Source organism: Schistocerca serialis, chromosome 3 (genome assembly GCF_023864345.2).
Source record: "Schistocerca serialis cubense isolate TAMUIC-IGC-003099 chromosome 3, iqSchSeri2.2, whole genome shotgun sequence".
Taxonomy (NCBI): domain Eukaryota; kingdom Metazoa; phylum Arthropoda; class Insecta; order Orthoptera; family Acrididae; genus Schistocerca; species Schistocerca serialis.
Genome location: NC_064640.1, coordinates 441323072 through 441346752, shown reverse-complemented (window position 1 = coordinate 441346752; position 23681 = coordinate 441323072). Strand labels below are relative to the sequence as shown.

General features: G+C 37.4%; 1 protein-coding gene across 2 annotated transcripts in view; it reads right to left on the bottom strand.

The window, feature by feature from the left end:
* Nucleotides 1–1063: 1063 nt before the first annotated feature.
* The window catches only part of LOC126470335 (alpha-1,3-mannosyl-glycoprotein 2-beta-N-acetylglucosaminyltransferase), a 92279-nt gene continuing 69661 nt past the window's right edge, over nucleotides 1064–23681 (bottom strand). For both annotated transcript variants that reach the window (XM_050098123.1, XM_050098122.1), the window contains exon 12: nucleotides 1064–6648. The gene's annotated coding sequence lies outside the window, so the exon portion shown is untranslated. The remainder of the gene's footprint in view (nucleotides 6649–23681) is intronic.

The following is a 23681-nucleotide window of genomic DNA, read 5'->3' as shown; positions in this document are numbered from 1 at the left end:
TAAAACTGGAAATTCTGGACTGACCATGGACCCTATTTTCCTGCACAACAGAAACTTTCACAAAAATAAAAAACTAAATCCCTTACAATTTATTCTCTCAGAGAGAGAGAGGGAGAGAGGGAGAGAGAGAGAGAGAGAGAGAGAGACTTGGGGGGGGGGGGGGGGGGATGAGTTACTTCAACCAACATGTACAGAACAATTTGCTGACTGTTGTTGACACTATTCTTAATTATACTCTTCCTGATGATGAATTTAACAATCTCATATCCTCCGGCATCACTTTCTTTAAGTCAGTTTTTTCTGATAATGTAGTACATTGTACAGAACTATTTTATTTTTAAATGTATCAAAGTCTCCAATGCCCTACACAAATGTTTGCAGACATGCTATGGAACCAAAAGCTACAAAGTGGAAAAAGTATATCTTATTTAGGAGAGAATAAATAATCTTATTTAGTTCAGTGTTTTTGAAGCAATATAGAGAAAACCGATAGATACCATTGTGTGGGGTTCTCCACATACATTTTCTTTAAAAAATCATTAGCCACACTCTGAGTATATTTAATCACTGATGAAATTTTTTATCAAGAACCTATTAGAATTTGAACAGTATTTACAAACACAATATTAGAAGGAAAATTGACAGGGTTACCTTTTAGTGAATGTAATGTTGGTACAAATACGCAAGAAACCCAGATCTATAAAACTCTTTGCAATCTACCAATGGAAATGACATTCTGACGGGCAGCAGAATTATTTTTAAAATCAGACTGAAGTTGCTTCTCACAGCCTTAGGGGCTTGATTAAAAATTGGTAGTTAGTTAGAAGCATGTCAACAGACAATGTGTAGCCATACAAACATATTGGTTTTAGAAGTGTGTGCAATAGCTGTTCCACGACTTGCTGTACACATAACATTTATTGTTAATGTTATCTATGAAACATGATTTACTAATTACACCAGATGACCCTTGAGGTCATCAATAGCACTGAATCTTAAATACTAATAAATAAACTGATGTGGATGAGAGGATAAAGGACACAAATAAAACTGAGTAAAAAAATTACCATGAACTGTTTTATTTCTGATTCACTTCACACACAGTGGATATATCATCCGACTAATTCATTCACAAATGTAGTTTCTCCAAACACACACACAGTGATCACTGCAGTAAAGATTCTTAAGTTAAGTGCCTTGAATGAATGACAAGTGACTTGTACAATGGCCCACAGCATTTACTGTTATGGTAATAAATATAATGTTCCTTCCCCACAAAATTATGGAAAAAAGGTAAAAGAAACACTGCTTCACCTTAAAATTCTACAAGCTTTGTAGCTCCTCCAACATTTTATTTCCTGGAGCTAAACAAGATAATTTTAATCATCTTGTTTTTATCTTTAACATAACGTAAAACACATTTATAATATCCAACAGCACACAAATTAATATGATCATCAAATAATAACACAGCAGAAGTTACCTAAATATTGCTTTTCATAACTGCAGCATTTCTTTCTTTATATGCAGGATCTCTCTCACACATTACAAAAACAAATCACACACAAAAAAACAATGAAGAATTATGTAAACACAATACATTGTTATAAATTTGACTGGATAAACTTACACACAATTTTAGACCAACAATTAAATATCTGAGCCGTTAATCAAAGGGAAACAATAATTACTTAGTGAAAAGGATAACATAACAAAAACTCAGCAAGCAACATGAGATCATCAGTAACCTATTTATATAAGGTTTTCGATAATTAATGTATTCATTTTATTTACAATAACAATTTTTAGAAAAATAAATTTATGCAATGATAACCAACAAGAAATTCATTATAGCAGCTGTGAAAATGATATGTCACACAAGAATTTATATTCTTGTTTTGGAAGTTTTGCACTTGCTAAACATACAAACAGCAGACACCTGTCTGATGACATTGCTGGTAACAGAAAACTTCACAAGGAACTATCACTCAAGAAACATAGCTCTGCTGTTCTTGTAGCAAGAAAGATTGTTAATAAACATGACTGAAACAATGTTTCACAAATACAGTGGTGGCTATGACCAACAGCACTGGCTATTACCTAGTATCAAATTTTAATGCAACACTTAACCCAAAGTTTAAAGGTGGTGACCTGAATCATAGTACACACATACAATTCTTCACACTAGTGGTCCACTTTTCCAAGAAAATGACAATTTCCAAAAATACTGGACAAGCATACAAATTATAAAATGACAAATGAAAATCTACAAAGATATTCCTCAATCAGTATGGAAAAAAAAGTACTGAATACCGCTGATGATCATCATCAGAATATTCTCCATAAACGTCAATTACATGAGATGTTAAAGCAGCTCTAAAAGTTATTGTAAGAGTACTTTGCATTTCCAATACTAAATGGTGATATATGGATGGTAAACAAACAATATATTTACTAATGCCTAGCAACACAATTTTTGTCATTAAGAACTGGCAGAGAGGAGAAAGAGGTGAAAGTAGCTCAATCACTGCAGTATTAACAATGTCCATTTTTGTGATGGACATCTGAATGCCAAAAAGAGAATATATAAAGAGATGGTGACACGGAACACAGAGATTTATCCATCATTTATAAAATTAGGTAATTAACAAGGAGTGATGTAAAAGGTAACAAACCATTCCAGGAACACCCATAAGTAATTGTAACAAACAGATAACCTGAAATAGATCATGTCATTAGAAGTAAAGAGAGGAAGGAGCAATTTACAGTGGGCAGATTATAAGGATGGTAAATGAACCTCAACAATTGTGTGTTCTGTGATTCTTTAAGCTGCTTTCTTTCAGCAACAATATTTAAAATCTGAATGAATTAGGAAACTTTATATGTGATGTTTGCTGCAATTTTCTTTTCTTCCTGTGTTTTCTTTCAGCATGTTATTAATGGGCCATAATTCACCATTCATAATATAATACAATATAACCCAATATTTATAACATATTTGCACAGTTTTCATGGAAACTTACAAACACACACACACACACACACACACACACACACACACACACACACACACACACAAAACCAACCACCTATAGCACAACTGCAAATTCAGACACAAAAATAATAACCAATAACAATTTAATAAAGTCTTCATTTTGCAAAGTACTGCTACTGAACAGACCAGTCTTATGTTTTACCAGTTTTCACTAGACCTATTGTCAAGATGAACAAAGTAGCTGTAAATGCACTACTATGACCAGAACATGAGAGCACACACAATGATGTGATACACATTCAATATTAGTACAGGGGAATAAAAGTAAACATAAGAGAAGACAATTTCTGAGCTTAAAAGGGAATAATGTCTCACCATCATGTGTGTGCATACATGGCTAGGAATGATTTTGATATGCAACGCAAAAATTATATTACACAATAAGGAACTGTAACACCACGTGTTGTGCACAGTACCACTACCAAATAAATGAACATGGGTGGTCACAGTCAAAAAGTGATAAGCTTATTTCTCTAGGTGCGACATACATTTTCTTAAAAACTGAAAGTGATGTTTAACAGTGCAAATATTCACCCCACACTTGGTAACACTGATGAAATAAAAATGTTTCCTTTTCCATCCATAAAAGGATAACGTCATGGAAGTTTTCTGTAGCTAATTTTAAATTTAAAAGTACTACTACCTGAAAAATAATAGCTTATCAACTACTATATTGCACCAAACCAAACAAGCAAACATATAATGTTGTACCATTAAGTATACTTAAACCACAAGACAGGTAACAAATGAATTACTATGAAGTTTGCATATTACCCTTTGCTGCACTTTTGTGACAATTTTATCCAACAATTAACACAGTATCTCCCACCGTTTTCCATGCCTTTCCAAGCTGCCATCTCTTAGTGAGCGTAGTGAACATATTTTTCAATATTTGCTCCTGCAATTTCTATTAATTGACATTTACTTTGAACAGTCTGCTGTTATTTCTTGTTAGTTTTAATAATTTTCTCTGTGTCTGACATGAGCTTTGGTTAGTTCTTCATGTCAGTCTTGTTAGCCACAATGAAAAAAAAAAGTGCTCAAGAGTGGAAAATGACAACAAAAAATTATATCATTGACGAAGGGAAGAATTCTCAGTGGCACTACAAAAATCAGTATGGGACATACTGTTTCTGTTCAAACTACAACACGGCTAAAGATTTAGAATGTGATTCATTGAAGGTCTCATTCCTTACATGGAGAGATATAGTTTGCCACTATCTTTATTCAGCTACAGAGTTCCTATTGTATTAATGATGCCTGTGTCAGATCTGTAAAAAAATCACCAAGGAATCTATCAATCTCCTGTTGTGTGCATCACTACGCATTCTAGAACTGATGTGTTGCCACTGGAACTGTAGTTATTACCTTAATCATTACACTCCATATACAAATGAGATTTGTTGTCTCTCTTGCCAAATAAAGTTTTCAATTCAATTTCTTTACATCAAGTTTTAGTGAGTGTGAGTGTGAGTGAGTGTGTGTGTGTGTGTGTGTGTGTGTGTGTGTGTGTGTGTGTAATGATATCACGCACTCAGCGACCCAGTCTGAATGCTTACTAGTACATGAAATGTGTGCCAAAATATGACATTTCCTTTCTCTTCTTCTCCTTCACATTCTTATCACATTGTACATTTCCTCCTGCCAAATGAAGGAAAGCAAGGATTCCTGTACAACACCATCATGTAGTAGAAAAGAACTCTGCTCAAAATGTTCTGTTTTAATTTTGAGAGGACCCTTTCAGCAAGTAACTGTTCCAATTGGCAGATGCATTTAGAAACATTACTATGACACCTTTGTACCTCTGACAACAAGCAGAACTTCTGTAACTATCCAGAATAATAGCAAACAAAGAATGTTTTGCTTTTCTTTATGTGCTGACATTAATTTAAAATATTTACAATTCCTAGGTAAACTGACACCCAATCAAAAGGCCTTTAGTGGATTACGCATTTTACATCAAAGTTTGAATATCCCTGTAGCAGTGCTCATTAAGAAGTATGATACTTTAATGTAATGCACAGGCTTCCTGTATGACCCACATTAATAGCACTACTCAAATTAGTCCCAAAGCTTGCAAAAAAATAAAGACCAAAAACTGCAGTGCAGCCTAACTGGTCTATTGACTGTTTTGGTCTTCTACATATATGAAATGTGAAAAAGAACAGGGAGACTTGAAGGAATTAAGCAGCAACATGAGTGGAATGGAGACACGAAGGAGAGGAGGCAGGGGGCCAGTATGAATTACAGTGAGATATGGAGGGGGGAGGGGGGGGGGGGGGGCACGAGGGTAAGGAGGAGGGAAGGCGAACAGAAGGAGCGTCTAATGTATTCAAAAATACATGTGGTGTGGTTTCATCGAAGGATAATCATACTGATTTACATATTTAGCAAGCCATACCGATCGGTAAAGTTTCTGGATATAAAGTGAGACTGTATGGTTATCTTTTGTACTCAAATACCCCTAAAAAAAGCTACATTGTAAATTACAGCACAAACTGAAAAAGATAAATCAGTTTGTTAGATCTGTTGTACTATCAATTCATGGAATCACTCAGTATAAGAGATGACATTTACATGTTGTATTTTCACATACATAGATCAGATTATAGAGCTGACCAGCAGCCTCTCGTGCAGCAAAGGTAATATGACACGTACATCAGTAGATTTTAAATGCAGTATATGGCAAAGAGTTTTAGTCAGTTTTCTGGTGGACATCAAAGGCTATTAAAAAAAGTTTCACATTATTTATCATGAAGAAGCACATCAGATTCTCGAAATCAGAAACTGAGGTTATGGTTACAGTTAAACACAAAATGCCAAAATCGATTTTTGACTTGCAGAGAGAAATCTTTAACTCAGACATCAATTTTGTCAAATGACACATCATTAAATACTTCTGCAAAAGTTACAATGTAGTTCATACCTTATTTCATAAGTGAATTAAAAAAAACTCAATGCCAAAATACTTACAATCTATTTTAAAATATTAACACACTTTGCTAAAACCTTTCGCAATCTCCCAGCCCACCCCGTTTCTCTCCCTTACTTCATAGTACATTCAAATTTAATGTAAGTACAGATGACTCTACTATTGTGACACAAGTTTTCTATTAGAAAATAAGCTACCCCACTAAAGCAAAATGGCAGGTTAATGATGTACCTAAGTAGTGTATCACTGAAATTCCGTCATTACAAAACTCATAAATAAATAGCAACCCACAGGGTCTAGGAATAACCAGATTCTGAAAACAGCTTGTTCTGCAAAACAGAGACTGGTTTAATAGAGAGAATGACAGCACATATATGGTCTGAGTGACAATTTCGCATTACATATCACAAGCTTTTAGCTCCACAAAGCATGAACCACATGCCATTTTTTAATTATTTATTTACTTGTCTCCCCAGCACATTGCTTTTAAATTTACAAAACAATCATTTAGGCTCTGTTCAACATTCTTCATCTACTGCCTGCAAGCAGATCACCACCACAGTATAATTCTCGGAAGAAACAGCATCAGCTCTGAGAAGCCACGTCAAGACCTGGAGGTGGACTTTATTGTCGACCACAATTTTCTCTATAAACCAGCCACCTGCAAACAAAATTTTTACTTTTATAAGTATGTATCTACATAATGGATTCAAATTATGTAGTCAGCAGTCATACACAGATTAAGCAGAACAATGAGCACTCCAAGGTCAAGTGGAGAGCATGTGATAGAGTAACATGTGCCTTCAGAGCAAGGTGAAATGTGGCAAATGACAACCTGTATGTCTATTATTGTTTAACCTATGTCATTATCAGGTCTATAAGATATACAAAAGTTCTACCATAAAGTAAGAAATTGTGAATCCCTACCACTACAAAAGCAAATTTAAATGTACCCCATTATCCACTTTTTCAGCAAATTATCAGAGTATCTAGACTCTAGACTCAGACTGAAAATTTCAGTGTTTGTTATAAAGCTGTAAGAAAAGTAATAATGTAATATAAAGAGCACTCAGTATTTATAGATGTAAAAAAGTTCTCTCTGAAAAACAGCATCGTAATCTTAGCTACTAATAGCAATAAACAACAGCTGTGTAATAAAACTGAGGAGGCAACAGCTTTTGTCAAAGTAGCAGCTTTCTTATTAATTTACTCAACTAATTTTAGATAGCATAAGCATGAATATCACTAAGCTGTGGAGCGAGAGTTTATTGTTAATACAGTACACAGATTATCTTTCTGTGGTGTCTTCTTCTCATGTTAATGTATACCTTGACACATTCCACATCCCTGAAGGTGTTTCTTCTTGATGTGGACCACAGAATATGATGGATGGATGAATTAATTAATTAATTAATTAATCTCAGATACAAATGGAGCATGCATGGGAATATTGTGATTTGTCTGTAGAACACTGGAAATGATTTGTTTTGTGCCAGCTTGTTGATAGTCAGTAGACACATGGCTTTCATGAGAATGCCTTCAAGACACATGTACATATGTAGGAGCTGTATTGCTACACTACCAAGGATTTTTATATGGGCCTCTTTAAGATCTGTGGTTGTTACACAAAACATCATAAGAGCTGTGGTTTAAGTCATTTAGCATGGGGCAACTTTTACAGAGGCAGAGCTTCTGTGCCATTTCAGTTGGAGACTCCAAGTAGCTCTGGTTGAATGGGGAGTGAGGGAATTTCAAACACACAGCCTCTGTGGCCCCAGGGTAGCATTGTTTCCCCAAATCCCACATACATGGCCAGGCATCTATTTCACTTTACATACTTTTTGATATGCTAAATATAATGATAATTTGTCACTATGGCCTCAAAAATAGTGTGTTATCATAACCATATTAACCACTAAGATACAGGTATCAAACTTTTTCTTCTGTTTTAAATTAAACTGTGCTGTTTGTTGGTTTCAAAAAAATAGCTGTAGACAACTTCTGCTGCTCTTTATGCATTCTCAGTAAGTTAGTACATTGTCAACTAATTATACATTAATAAAAATCACTGCAGTCCTAAAATTCATCTACTCATACAAATTTATAAGACTATCATACTAAATATTTTGTGATCAGTATAAATTAAATAAATTTTTGCACTTTGCTCAAATCTACAAAATGGACATGTCTTTCTTGGCGAAGGATTTTATTCTGGAGAGAAACGTCAGATTCCAGGTGGTGCATATTCAACCCACCATAGGAATAATAGGAAAACTTAACAATAAATACATTTTTACTAAATAATTTATTCACAAATATCTTCAGAAATTTTCACATACATATATTCATTTTTCGTACTTCAATATTTCATTATTTTCTTGGCCCCTCATCACTATTATAATTTTTGTAACATTTCTTTACATAATTGTGGAGACTACACTTTCCTCCACTTGTGTCTCAGGACCCCACACAGGCTACATAGTTTGTTTTTGGTGCTCTTCTTTCTCAAAAAACTGCCATACAACCATTTTTATATTTCACACGTAGAAAAATTATTATTTTTCAGTTAGAGATGGAATAATATTCTCAGACTTGATCAAGAAGAATCTGCAAATCAATATAAATTTCAATATACATGCTTCTCTCTGTTCAATACATTCAGCATATGAGAAAATAGTGTCAATGCCCATCTGCTGTCTTTTGTCAAATGACTGCCTCATCTCTTTCCCCACTGCCTCTTGCAGATAACTGCAGGGAGCACACTAGTTGGTAGCTCTAATTTACTCATCCATTAACCAAATCAGCTATCTAGCTATATTTAAGTCAAGTAGCTGTCATTTTATTTGCTCTGGCTGGACCCAGACTTCTCATCTGCATCTACAGCAGCACCAAAAGTAACCAGTGGGCACACAGTACCTGGTACTCCACATTACTCAATGGATAACTGAATCCACTGACCAGCTCTAATGTTAATATCATTGTTGATCATGTACATCTCTCTCTGACAGACTCCTTCCTCACCAGTCACTTTATTTTTAAGGACACCTATCTATATCATAGTCCCAGAATCACACTACAGAGATCTGAAGAGCACTGTGATGAATTTGAGTTTATGCTCGATGTAGTTTATGAAAAACACCCCAAATCTTTTTTTCTTTCCTGTCCATCCAGTTGTTATCTTAAACTGCTTTACATATCAGGTCATCAACTGGTTACATGACTTCAGAGTCACTTTGTACTACTTTATACTCAACTGTTAACTGTATATTGGTTTTGTCAAATTATAACTGATTCTCAGGCCTACTTCCAAACATACTCTATTACATTCTTCCACTCATTGTTTAAGTTTATCTTACCTCCCCTAGAGGTAAACAGCATGTTATCTTGAAACAGAGCAATCTAGAATCTTTCCATCTGTTCTTATGGCACTTCTACTAATAATTCATTTTTTTTTTTCCATTTTGAAGTTAGTTACAATCATTGGGTACGAGTAGTAAATGCCCAAATCTGTCCAAACACTATTCACACTATCGCACTATATTTCTTGCTAACTCAATTTTTCCTATGATAATTGTTGGTCAACTGGTTCCAACAGCATATTTAGTTGTATTGGAAACTTTATTAATTAAAAGTAATGAATAATTGAACTTATCATAAAGACCTGTAAGGATAGATTTTGTATGAACTAATCAGTCACTTAGATACATAGGTACTACTCATTAGAAAGACTGGCATCCAAACACTATAGTAACATAATTTTAATTGAAACTAATTATCTTATGAGACAATTAACATTAAATTTTGGAAGCACCTAGAGTTTCCATTGTGAATTTAGCCATTGTACTTGTTACATTACAGCTTTTATCACTGTACTTTTAGTGCTCAAACTCTGCTGGCATGAATAACATCCTCCATTAAGAGGAGTAGGACGTCAAAAATTTTTAAAAAATCCAATTTTTCAAAAATATGCCTATTTTGTAGTGCACATCTTCCTGAATAGTTTGATGTATAAAACATATATATTTGAGAGATTATAAGGCATGTTATTTGGTCTTAAGTGTACCAAGATGCAGAATCACACCCCTTTGCACAGCATTCTTCTGTCGTTCATAAGTGTATTCTGCTCTGTAGAATTCGAATGTTTATATTTGTGCCAGAGATTGTCATACGTGAAACAAAAGACTATTGATATCGATACTTTCTCTGCTGCTATCGACGTGCATTGTTTTGATCATTGATTTTGTTTGTTCTCTGTTTTGAAAAGCTTGCAGTGTGGTGGTGTGAATTTCGAAACAATTTTCATTTGGCTGTGTTGTTTTGTGTTCATTTGTGGCAAATTATCGCACAAGATGCCTAGAATTCATTGCTTCAACCGTAATCAACGTCACCAGGGCAACAGATACACAGTAAAGGGGGCTATCACAAATGTTACACCAGTGTCTCAAGACTGCAACCTCTCAGAGCCAGTAAAAAAACCACTGCCGAGTACTTCAAGAAGGAAACTTATTTTTTGTGCAAATCGAAATGGAGGCTGTGAATCTGAACATTCATGTCATATTATTGTTGATGTTAACATACTGTCACAGTTAATATTGGACAATGTTATCTGCAAGCATTGCTTTCATTTGAAGTGTGTTTCTGTGGTGGAAGATGAGAGTGCCAGGAAACGCCTTGGTATGAACATATCTGTGATATGCAGCAAATGCAACATTTGTGCATCTTGCACAACATCTAAAATCATAAACAAAGGTTATGAATGAATTTGAGAGTAGCATATGGCATGTGCTGAATCCTTCACCTTCTCCAGCAAGTTGCAGAATCATCAATGAACAGTGTTGCAGAAGAATCTATTATCGAAAATGATGGTGACAGGGCCATAGTGGCCACTTTTGATGGTACCTGGCAAAAAAGAGGGCACACTTCATTGAATGGTGGTGTTACAACATCTGCTGACACTAGCAAAGTACTAGATGCTGAAATGTTGAGCAAATTTTGTAATAGCTGCGTGAAAGGGATTCCAGATGATCAATATAATATGAACTATAAAAGCTCAAGTGGAAGGGCAGTTTACCAGATCTGTTGCCTCCCGTGGCCTGTGATATGTGAAGTGTCTTGGTGATGGTGATAGCAAAGCTTTCCTTGAGTTTCAGAAATGTGATCCATATAGAGCTGAGACTATTGTGCAGAAGTTAGAATGTGTGGGATGTGTACAGAAAAGACTTGGCACTAGACTTGGAAGGTTGAGACAAAATTTGTTACGAAAAAAATTACCTGATGGGAAGGGAATAAAAGGGAGAGGGCGACTGACGGATGCAGAAATTGACAAGCTACAGACATATTATGGCCTGGCAATAAGAAGGAACACAGGGGACTTGAAAAATATGAAGCAAGCAGTTTGGGCCTTAAACTTCCGCAAAATGTCCACAGATTATAACCCTACCCACAACTTGTGCCCAAAAGGCAGTGAATATTGGTGTGTGTGTGTGTGTGTGTGTGTGTGTGTGTGTGTGTGTGTGTGTGTGTGTGTACCAAAGGTCAATTGCTGGTGGTGAAGAATATCATCACAGGAATTCTCTACCAACTGCTGTAATGGAAGCCATCAAACCTATATTCAGGGACCTTGCAAATGAAAAATTATTGAATAAATGTCTTCATGGTGGTACCCAAAATCCAAATGAAAGTTTTAACCAATGTGTATGGGATAGATTGCCAAAAGCCATTTTTGTGGGAAGAAATGCACTTGCTATTGGTGTTTACGATGGAGTTTAATGTTTTACTGATGGTGTGCAAAGCAGGAAATATGTTTTAAAGAAAATGGGAATTAAGCCCAGAGTGCATTGCATCAAAGCTTTGTATGCTATAGACGGAGAGCTTGTAGTGGAAGCAGATAAATCATTTTTGGAGGTGATAAAATCAAGAAGAATGCATCATAGGAATGTGAAAAGAAAGAAAACTGATTTAGAAAATGAAAAAGAACCTGCTTATGGTGTTGGGCTGTACTAAAAGAATGCCAAATACAAGCAGAAACTGTAACAGCCATTTTCAGCAAAAAACAAATTTCTGTGCTTAGGTAAATGTAACATCCAAAATAAATATCCTATCACTTTCAAACTTGGTATGCTTATTAAACACAAACTCCTTAACGCAAAACTCTAGAATTTTCCAAATCCATTAAAAACTGTGGTAAAAATTGAGAAAAAATTAAATAAATTCTAGAGTTTCACACACCTGTAAGTGTGGTTTGTATATTGTGCAAAATTCATTGAAGAATATCTCTTACTTATGAAGAAAAGTATACCTATAGCAACAAATGCAGCCAATAGTAAATGAAAAAAATGATGAAATTTCACATGTAAAAAAAAATTATTTTATTTCTGGACTTCCACTGCTATGAGTGTGAATCCTGAATCCCTCCTGGTCATATTGACAAAGTTTTATGAATTTATTTGTAAAATTATAGACAGTGGAAATTAAAATGTCCTGTGGTGCCTTTCCTGATCCAAGTCAGCCCATTCGTCTGCCTACCACCCTTAATCAATCAAGCAAATAATTATAAATGTGCATAAATGCTTAAAAGTCTGTAAATGGTGTATGTACTAGTAAATGATTGTTCCCAATGTTGACATATAAAATGGTTACATGAACTTTTACGAGGATGTTCTGAAAAGTAATGTCTCCAATTTTTTTCTTCTTTTTTTGTTATAACTATTAAGGCTTTTTATATAAAATGAATGTTATTGATATTCTAAATCTTTATTCTTCATGTTTACATATTCATTTCTCCAAATAGTCACTCTGGTGATGAACACATTTCTCCCAAGAGACCAATTTGTTGATACTGTCACTGTTCAGTGTTTCCCTCTGCTTGCACCACTTCATCACTAACAAAGTGAAGCCCTTGAAGGTGTTCTTTATGTTTTGGAAACAGATGCAAATTGGATGGGGCCAAGTCGGAACTTTATGGAGGGTAATCACTGACAGGGAACCCAAGGCATCAGACTGTTGCAGATGTCGCAGCACTTGTGTATGGTCTGGCATTGTCATGCTGAATGGGAGGTTGCTCCAAGTGTGGATGAACTCTTCAAATTAGAAACTTGATTACAGCATGCTGTTTCTCAGGCACCAACATAGTTGCATTACACACTGCCGTGTTACACACTACAATTTGGAGCACAGTGGTGTTAGAGGGCTACAAATATGTGTACATGAAGAATCAAGATGTAGAATGTTAATAATGTTTGTTTTATTTTTAAAAAAGGTGCAGAGTTTTCACATAAAAAATTTGGTGGCATTAATTTTCAACACACCCTCCTACATTTTATTAACTCACCACATATCTACATCTACATCGTTGCTCTGCAATTCGCACTTAAGTGCCTGGCAGAGGGTTAATCAAACCATTTTCATACTACTTCTCTATCATTCCACTCTCGAATGGCGCGTGGGAAAAAGGAACACCTAAATCTTTCCGTTCAAGCTCTGATTTCTCTTATTTTATTATGATTATCATTTCTCCCCTTATAGGTGGGTGTCAACAAAATATTTATGCATTCAGAAGAGAAAGTTAATGATTGAAATTTCATAAATAGATCTTGCCGCAAAGAAAACCGCCTTTGTTTCAGTGACTGCCACCCCAACTTGCATATCATATCAGTGACACTCTCACCCCTACTGTGCAATAACACAAAACGAGCAGCCCTTCTTTGCACTTTTTCAATGTCCTCCGTCAATTCTACCTGGTAAGGATCCCATACCGCTCAGCAATATTCCAGGAGAGGATAGACAAGTCTAATGTAGGCTGTCTCTTTAGTGGGTTTGTCGCATCTTCTAAGCGTTCTGCCAACAAAGTGCAGTCTTTGTTTCGCCCTCCCCACAATATTATCCACGTGATCTTTCTAATTTAAGTTGCTCGTAATTGTAATTCCTATGTATTTAGTCAAATTGGCAGCCCTTAGATTTCTGTTATTTATTGTATACCCAAAATTTATCGGATTTCTTTTAGTACCCATGTGGATGACAGCACCACACTTTTCTTTGTTTAGTGATAATTGCTACTTTTCGCACCATACAGAAATTCTCTCTAGATCATTTTGTAATTGGAATTTATCGTCTGATGATTTTACTAGACAGTAAATTACAGCGTCATCTGCAAACAATCTAAGGGTGGCTGCTCAGATTATCACCTAGATCATAGCAGAGGGTCTATGACACTACCTTGCGGAACGCCAGATATCACTTCTGTTCTACTCGATGATTTACTGTCTATCACTATGGAAAGTGACCTCAAATCCAGACACACAACTGAGACGATACTCCATATGCATGCAATTTGATTAATAGTCGCTTGTGAGGAATGGTATCAAAAGCCTTCTGGAAATCTAGGAATATGGAATTGATCTGAGATCCCTTGTCGACAGCACTCATTACTTCATGGGAATAAAGAGCTAGCTGTGTTGCACAAGAATGATATTTTCTGAATCCATGTTGGTTATGTATCAATAAATCATTTTCTTCAAGGTGATTCATAATGTTCGAGTACAGTATATGCTCCAAAACCCAACTGCAAATTGAGGTCAGTGATATGGGTCTGTAATTTAGTGGGTTACTCCTATTTCCCTTCTTGAATATTGGTGTGACCTGTGCTACTTTCCAGTCTCTTAGGTACAGACCTTTCACCAAGTGAGTGGTTGTATATGAGTGATAAGAAAGGCGCTATTGTATCTGCATACTCTGAGAGGAACCTGATTGGTATACCATCTGGACCGGAAGACTTGCCTTTCTTAAGTGATTTGAGTTGTTTCGCAACACCTAAGATATCTACTTTTATGTCACTCATGCTAACAGCTGTTCTGGTTTCGAATTCTGGAATATTTACTTTGTCTTCTTTCGTGAAGGAACGAAGGAAAACTGTATTTAGTAACTCCACTTTAGTGGCACCATCATCGGTGACATTTCCATTGCCATCGCGCAGTTACGGTATTGACTGTTTTTTGCCACTGGTGTACTTTACATACGACCAGAATCTCTTGGTGTTTTCTACCATATTTTGAGACAATATTTCATTGTGGAAACTATTAAAAGCATCTCGCACTGACATCCGCACTAAATTTCGAGCTTCTGTGAAACTTAGCTAGTCTTAGGGATTTTGCGTTCTTCTGAATTTGGCATGCTTTTTTTGTTGCTTCTGCAACAGTGTTCTGACGTGTTTTGTGTACCATGGTGGATCAGTCCCATCTCTTATTAACTTATGTGGTATGAATATATCTATTGCTGTTGATACTGTATCTTTGAATTTGAGTCATATCTGGTCTACACTTATATAATTAGCTAGGAAGGAATGGAGACTCTCTCTTAGGAAGGCATCAAGCAAATTTTTGTCTGCTGCTTTAAATAGGTATATTTTGCGTTTATTTTTAGTGGTTTTGGTTGATATGGTTTTGAGCCTCAGTACAATGACCTTGTGTTCACTAATCCCTGTATCCGTCATGACGCTCTCTATTAGATCAGGAATATTTGTGGCTAAGAGGTCAAGTGTGTTTTTGCAACCATTTAGTACAATTACGGAAGAAGTTTTCTGTCTACCACCGGCTTTGAACATGTATTTTCGCCAACAAATCGAGGGTAGATTGAAGTCTCCACCAATTATAACTGTATGGATGGGGTACTTATTTGTAATGAGATTCAAATTTTCTTTGAAGCGTTCAGCTATCATATCATCTGAGTCGGGAGGTCAGTAGAAGGAGTCAATTATTATTTTGGTACAGCTGTTGAGTATAACCTCTACCCACAGTAATTTGCAGGAACTATTTATTTCAACTTCACTAGAAGATAAACTTCTACCAACAGGCACAAACACTCCACCACCTACCTTATTTAATCTATCCTTTCTGAACACGGTTTGCACCTCTGTAAAAATTTTGGCAGAATTTATCTCCGGCTTTAGCCAGCTTTCTGTTCCTATAATTATTTCAGCTTCAGTGCTTTCTATCAGCGCTTGAAGCTCTGGTACTTTTCCTACACAGCTACCACAATTTACAACTACAATACCGACTGTTGCTTGGTCGATTCTCGTCGTTTCTTTACCCGGTACCCTTTGAGACTGGAGCCCTTTTTGATCTTTTCCCAGACCGTATAACCTAAAAAACCACCCAGCCCACACCACACAGCCCCTGCTACCCGTGTAGCTGCCTCCTGTGTCTAGTGGACACCTGACCTATTTAGTGGAACCCGAAACCCCACCACCCTATGGCGCAAGTCGAGGAATCTGCAGCCTACATGGTCGCAGGACTGTCTGAACCTCTGATTCAGACCATCCACTCGGCTCTGTACCAAATTACTATCTTTACATACAGCTCATCCATTAACAAAATGTAACCTATCTGTTTTCCAAATGATTATGTAGTAACCAAAATACGACAGTGTTCATACACTAGTCTTTATAACTCCTACCTCACCCCAAAATCCTCAGTCTGCACCTGGTAATCTTAGAGGCAACTTCTATGCAAAAGTTCAGGAACTTGAAGCTAGTTAGTATTGTGTAGAAGCCTGTGCCCACTTATTTTATGAGCAACATCTTGGCTGTGTTCTGCAATTATGTACTCAGTTAACATATATGTGGATGTTTGTTGCCAGTAATCACACATTCAGTATACCTGTGTGATCAATTAGCATCTGAACTGTATTAAACATTATGAATTTTACTTCGAGCCAATACTGAACAATACAGTGTTTTAGGGAACATTTGTTTATTTGTGTCACCTATCATAAGACATGGTGTACTGATAGCTTATGTACATACTGAAGTCAATATGCTCAGCTGTACGTTGTGTCGGAGTCTAGCTGTGACTGTTTACTGTAAATATTCTGCCACTGCCATACTGATAATTAGCACAGTGAAAGTGCCTACTTGTAAAAGTTATTTCCCATGAGAAATGGAACTGCCCATCATATTGTCTACATTGATGATAAATAAGGGAAAAAGCACATTAGTTAAATGTTGCCCAGTGTACATCAATGGAATATTTCCCATAATATCAGCTCTACAGCAATCAAATTAACTTCCTTCAATACGACTCCAAGTATAGAATACGGTTTTGCAGTTAGGTTAACTCACACTAAGTGAAAGAGTGGTGGTTCAAATATGTTCATGTAACTCATTCCTCCTCCTTTTTCCCAGTTTAAGAATCTGAAAACTTCCTCTAGCACTTCTGAGAATGGTTTTGATAATATGGAATTTTCAGGCTTCACCTACAAACAACAACATGGTACGGCAATGAGCACCCCTGCATTGCACCATCCTATGCAAACCTATACATGGGCCACCTAGAAGAATCCTTCCTAACCATCCAGAACCCTAAACCCATCACCTGGTTCAGGTTCACATCTTTGTGATCTGGATTGAAGGTGAGGACACCTTCTCCCCCATTCACTTCAGCTGGTCCTCCTCAACCGAACAAGCCACCTTCCTCTATGCTGACCTCCACCTCAAAGATGGCTACATTAGTAGCTCCGTACATATCAAACCTACCAACCACCAACAATACCTCCACTTCGACAGCTACCACTCATTCCAGACTCTGAAGTCCCTTCCACACAGCCTAGCCACCCATGTCTGTTGCATCTGTGGTGATGAGCAGTCCCTCTCAAAATAGACCAAGGGTCTCACTGAAGCCTTCACAGAATGAAATTACCCTCCCAACCTCGTACAGAAAGAGATCTCCCATGCTTTATCTCTTCAGTCACCCACCAGCTCCCAAAGCCCTACTCTCTGGCCACAAAGGAGTATTCATCTCATGACTCAAGACTGGAGCAACTGAATCGCACTCTCCACCAGGGTTTTGACTGCCTCTTGTCGTGCTCTGAAATGAGGAATATCCTACATGTTCTTCTTCCCACCCCTCTCACAGTAGTATTCCGCTGCCCACCAAATCCACACAATATCCTCAAGCTAAGCTGCAACCACTGAGCTGCATTCTACATAAGCGTGGCAACCAACAAGCTGTCTGTCCGCATGAATGGCCACCAACAAATTGTGGCCGAGAGACAGCTAGAACATTCAAATGCTCAGCACACTGCTCGATGCAATGTTCTTCACTTCAGTGACTGCTTTGCAGGCTGCACCATCTGGATCCTTCCTGCCAACACCAGCTTTTCCGAATTGCGCACGTGGGTGCTCTCCCTGCAAAACATTGACGTTCCAGTAATGCCCACCCCCCAATCCTGGACTCAACCTTCGTTAGTCACTGTCCTTCACCCACCAATCCCCTTCCCTGCTCCCACTACAGCACTACACAGTCTTCTATTCCACCAATGCATCACAGAATCTTTACTTCTCTCCTTTTCCACTCCCTGACCTCCCACCCCTGTCCTCCCAGTCTGGCCCCTGACTGCACCTACCTGCTTTACCCTGTCCCCACAATGTCCCTGTGTGCTCCCATAAGCAGCACTTTATAGTTCCCCACTCCTACCATGCTTTCCCTCCGTCTCCCTGCCCCAGCCTCCTCCTTATACACACCACCCAGATTGCTTCTCCCATCAAGTGTGTCCAACCTCTGTAGCAAGACAGTGGTTTTTGTGTGTGTGTGTGTGTGTGTGTGTGTGTGTGTGTGTGTGTGTGTGTATTACTAAAGTTAATACAACACAATCTATAAAGCTATTATGTACAATGTTTCTGAGGGAAATACGATCGGAAAATTTTTTTTTCTTTAGAACTCATTGTTCTTTGATAGTATCTTTCTGCACCTGGACACTTATAGCAATACTCACATACATTTATTGCATAGCTCCATGAGCTTGGTGTCTCTCTGACGATGAGGAGATTAGTATTTAATGCTCTTTCAACAATGTGGTCATTAGAGATGGAGTACAAGCTCAGATTGGGGACTGATAGGGATGGAAATCAGATGTGACTTTTTGTAGGAGCCATCCCAGTATCTGCCTTACACAATTGGGGAAATCACAGAAAACCTAAATCAGGATGGCCAGATGAGGGTTTGAACAGTCATCCTCCCGAATGTACGTCCAGTGTGCCAACAACTGCACTGCCTCACTTTGTTCTCTCAGCTGGGTCATTTACGAAATTGTTTAATAACTAGGTACAGAATGTTGAACATCACAAAAGTTCTTCTGCCGTAGCAGTGCACACAATGCTGCAGAGTAAAAATTCATTCTCGAAACAATTCCCCAGGTTGTGGCTAAGCCACCTCTCCACAACATCCTTTATTCCATGAGTGCCAGTCCTGCAAGTTATGCAGGAGAACTTCTGTAAAGTTTGGAAGGAAAGAGATGAGGTACTGATGGAAGTAAAGCTGTGAGGGCACGTCACTAGTTGTGTTTGGATAGCTCAGACAGTAGAGCACTTGCCCATGAAATACAAAGGTCTCAGGATTGAGTCCTGATCCGGTGCACAGTTTTAATTTGCCAAGAAGTGTCATCTGTAATATTGTTATTTATGCTCTCATTCACACTAAAGTCTACACGTGAGTTTCCTCCCAGTTCCGTCCTATTTGGTGCTGATGACATGCCAGCACAGCCTTCAAGGCTTCAGTCAATATTCTTGTTTCATAGTCAGCCAGTCTTTGTATCAGTGAGTTACACTTAGTCCAGCTGTCTGGAGTGTGTCTTGGTAAGCAACCAATTTGCACTATCGGCAGTAAATTATCCTATACCAATTTAAAAAAGAATTGTTATCCAGTCACGAAGCTTTTTAATGTGGTTTTCACATCCTTATTATGAAAGGTTTGGACAGTGATGATATCTAATCAGCAAAAATGGCAGCCCTTTCTTGATGTTATATCATGGAAATACTATGAATGGGTCAATAGTTCCCATGAAAAAATCAGTTAAATTTTTTCCTCATTACTGCAGCAGAATGAAATCTGGTGTTACCTACATCAATAATATCTTTATGGGCTACAGTCACTGGTCCTTTGTTGATGAGTTTCCCTCTGTCTATCATACTATTCACAACAGAGGTCAAATATTCACTGTCTGTTTATGTGCAAGTATTTTGCACAGGCTATTCCTTTTGTAAAATCTAATCACTTTTTTTTTTTTTTTTTTTTTTTTTTTTTTTAAATCTGTACAATATGCTGGTCCCTTTTTGAAGTTGACAGGTGTACCATACCTTGATGAACTGCCACTGCTGCACTGTCAACTTCTGTGGGCCGCATGTTGATGACTGGGGTTGCCAATGACTATTTGGATTTTAATAGTACATACATCGATCTCAGTGGAGCAAATCCCCTGTCAATTGAATGCTGCACAACCAGTGAGCAGTCATACCATCTAGAACCCTCTCTCTGTAATGTCTACCTATGATTACTACATAAAGCAGAGCAGAGGGAATAGCATGAGCACAAAACACTGCCATTGAATACCAAAAGCATCAAAAAAGGCTCATATGAACTGATAAATCCTATCACAAGGTGGTACATAGTGGATGACAGTGTCAAAGTAACTCAAAACCCATGAGTAGAAGACATCCCATTTGCCAACAGGTCACTGTTCAGCCCTGTGTAGAGGTATTCATACACAAAAAGTACTTGCAAGGGATGAAATGGTATCCTTGAAACACCTATAATCACCTCTTACTGGCACATTATACAAAATCTACTGTCCAATCAAGTACATTTGGGTGTTTTCTTGGCGTACCCCACAGATGAGAAATACCTTCAACAAAGTAATTAAGCAATTGTGTCAGAATGGTTTGAAGAACACTCCGCGGGCATGAGGATGCTGAGTAGATGTATCCAAAACTGAACCAGGCACATATTCACCCCAAAACTTATCAAGATATTTTGTGTGGACCTGTAACTTTTCTGATCAGTGCATGTTTTGGAAAAAATACCATCATTTTTGTAATAGAAGAGTCCTGTACAAAGGCACTTAATTTTTGTGGATGGCTGTGTTCAATCCAAACCTATGCTCATTCTTTAAGTGAAATGCAGTAAAAATGCACAACATGGAGGATATAAAAAAGTACGAAGGGGAAGTATTCGAGGGAACAGGTGAGAAGAAAAAAAGAGAGACATTTGTCTGTGTGTGTCATGGGTTTCTAAATTTCAACTATTTATGCCTAATGTATATGAACTGTGGAAGCAGCCATGTAGTTGCCTAAATTGTTGTAGGAAACCACATCACATTCTGAATGGCAAGTGTAACAGGCCAAGCATCATTTGTCAGGCACATGGATTTAACCTGAGTCTGGTTGGTTGGTTGGTTTTGGGGAAGGAGACCAGACAGCGTGGTCATCGGTCTCATCGGATTAGGGAAGGATGGGGAAGGAAGTCAGCCGTGCCCTTTCAGAGGAACCATCCCGGCATTTGCCTGGAGCGATTTAGGGAAATCACGGAAAACCTAAATCAGGATGGCCGGACGCGGGATTGAACCGTCGTCCTCCCGAATGCGAGTCCAGTGTCTAACCACTGCGCCACCCCGCTCGGTCCCTGAGTCTGGTCATCTCCTTGTTTCACAGGTTAGTGCTTCATATGTTAACAGCATATGAGCACCTGGCCTAAAAGGTTCTCCTGCTTAAGTAACACACATTATAACTTATTCATACTGCACATGATCTAATTAATTTAATGTCTGATATACTTCTTTTACAGGCTTCCATCCAGTACTACAAATATATTCGGGCATCTGCTAATAAAGTTTATTTCTCAACAATATTTAAGATACATCCTATTATTTCCAGCAAGATGATAAGATGTGTTCAGTCTTGCAAGGACAATCTCTCTAAGTAACAAAATGATATAGTCATAGGATTAAGTAACTATCTAGCGTATGAATTTTGACTTGTTACATTCCACTCAATCTCTTTCACTCATCTCAGATAATATGCCTACTTTTGATCATGTAACAGGTTTCCCTGCCAAGAGTCAACAGGCGACTTCTCCAAGGTTTCTAAATCTGTTTTAAATGTTTTTTTGTGTTGTACATAACAAAAACTGTTCATATGTTTCAAGTGACACCCAGTGTCAACTGAAAAAGTAATTTTGATTTTCATTTCAAACAAAATGCTGTGTTAATTGTAATTTGGTGTGTTAAATTAATACTAAAACCTGAACTTGGTCTGGTGTCATAATTCAGTGCAAGGATATTTACTGAGACAGAGAGAAAACATTAAGAATATTGATTGCATCTAGCACTAACCATGCTGTGCAGTGCTAAACTGTCAATAATTATCCTTCAAATGAATATAACAATAGACCAATCTGAGGTCGCTCCATCAGTTGATAGACATAAAACCATAATTTAAGGCAACAACTTGTTTGTTATAATAACCAAAACAAGTTTTATCTTCAACATTGGGCATCACATGCAATACCCATGAGCAGTTAAGAAAAAATAAGAAACTGCCTCAGAGTGCAATTAAACTCTCTTCATTTCATTACACCACAATTTAACATATTTGTTACATCACAGGACAATGTCTCATTGATGTTAGTTGTCCTTCAATAATTTGCACCACCAAACCAAGGGCTTATAAAACCAGTCAAAAAATTACATCCTCAGTAGTAAGGGTTTCTTTTCGTGCGTGGTACAGTGTGTCCTTGGTTTGCCAAAACACACTGTTGAAGGACAACTGATGTCAGTAAGATATGGTCCAAAGATGAACATATCACACAACAATTTGATGTATATGCATCAGTTACATCTTATGAGGACACAAGAAGCCTTGAAATCAATCATGGTATAATAAAATTTAGAACATTGATTGCAACCTGAGACAGTTTTTCCTTTTTTCCCAATAAATTATATGACTGCAGTCCACATAGCCCCAACAATGATGGAAAGTTTAAACATATAAACATACTAAATAAATTTTGTTTGGGCTGGCTCTATCTATACACTGCAAACACAAAATTGGAAATATCAACAAAAACACAAGAGAAAAAAGGCAAAGGGCTCTTATAGTCCGATTTGTGAACAATGGTGGTCTGTGCAGGTCGATGCATGGCTGCGGCATGCAGTGTTGCCAGTGCCAAGTAAGAGTTGTGGTACATGCAAACAGGGGCTTTGTGCTTGAAGAAAGCTCATATCCTGCAAACTATGTCCCTCATTTGCTTAAATAGAATTTATCACTTATCCCAATCATCTCCCATGACAACTTGCAACTAATGGAATAAAAATTCACTAAATAACTCATTACGATCATGTAAAACATTCACATTGGCTACTACATTCACAGCAGAACACTGAAAACACTACTGAATGCACACTGGCTGCCGGAGAGTGTGTGACGTCAGGTGCACAGAATGAGCCTGAACTCTACCATCCCAAGTTTTATTATGTATTATTTTGTTAGATGCCTATTACCCCATTTACAGTTTTTTACAATGCTTACTTCCATATCCTGTGCTTTAAAGACGTTTCAGTCATCTCCAAAAATCATTTTTAGCTTCACACAATAATGTTGTATTTGTTACAGGCGCGATTACCTTTTCTCACAATGTACAGTAGAAACATTTCTGTCATCCTCCCAACTGACATACTAACAAAAAACCTTGTGTGTTCTTGCTCCCAATCCCTGCCAATCAAGACTGACCACCCACTGCCACATAAGCATCCCAATGTAACCTTCCCACAATACAGCACCTCAAATTTCAATTCACCTTCCTTCAAAAAATTCCATGACACAACACCAATATCACAGTGTTGAAAGGACAGCTGAAGAGCTTTATCATTTTC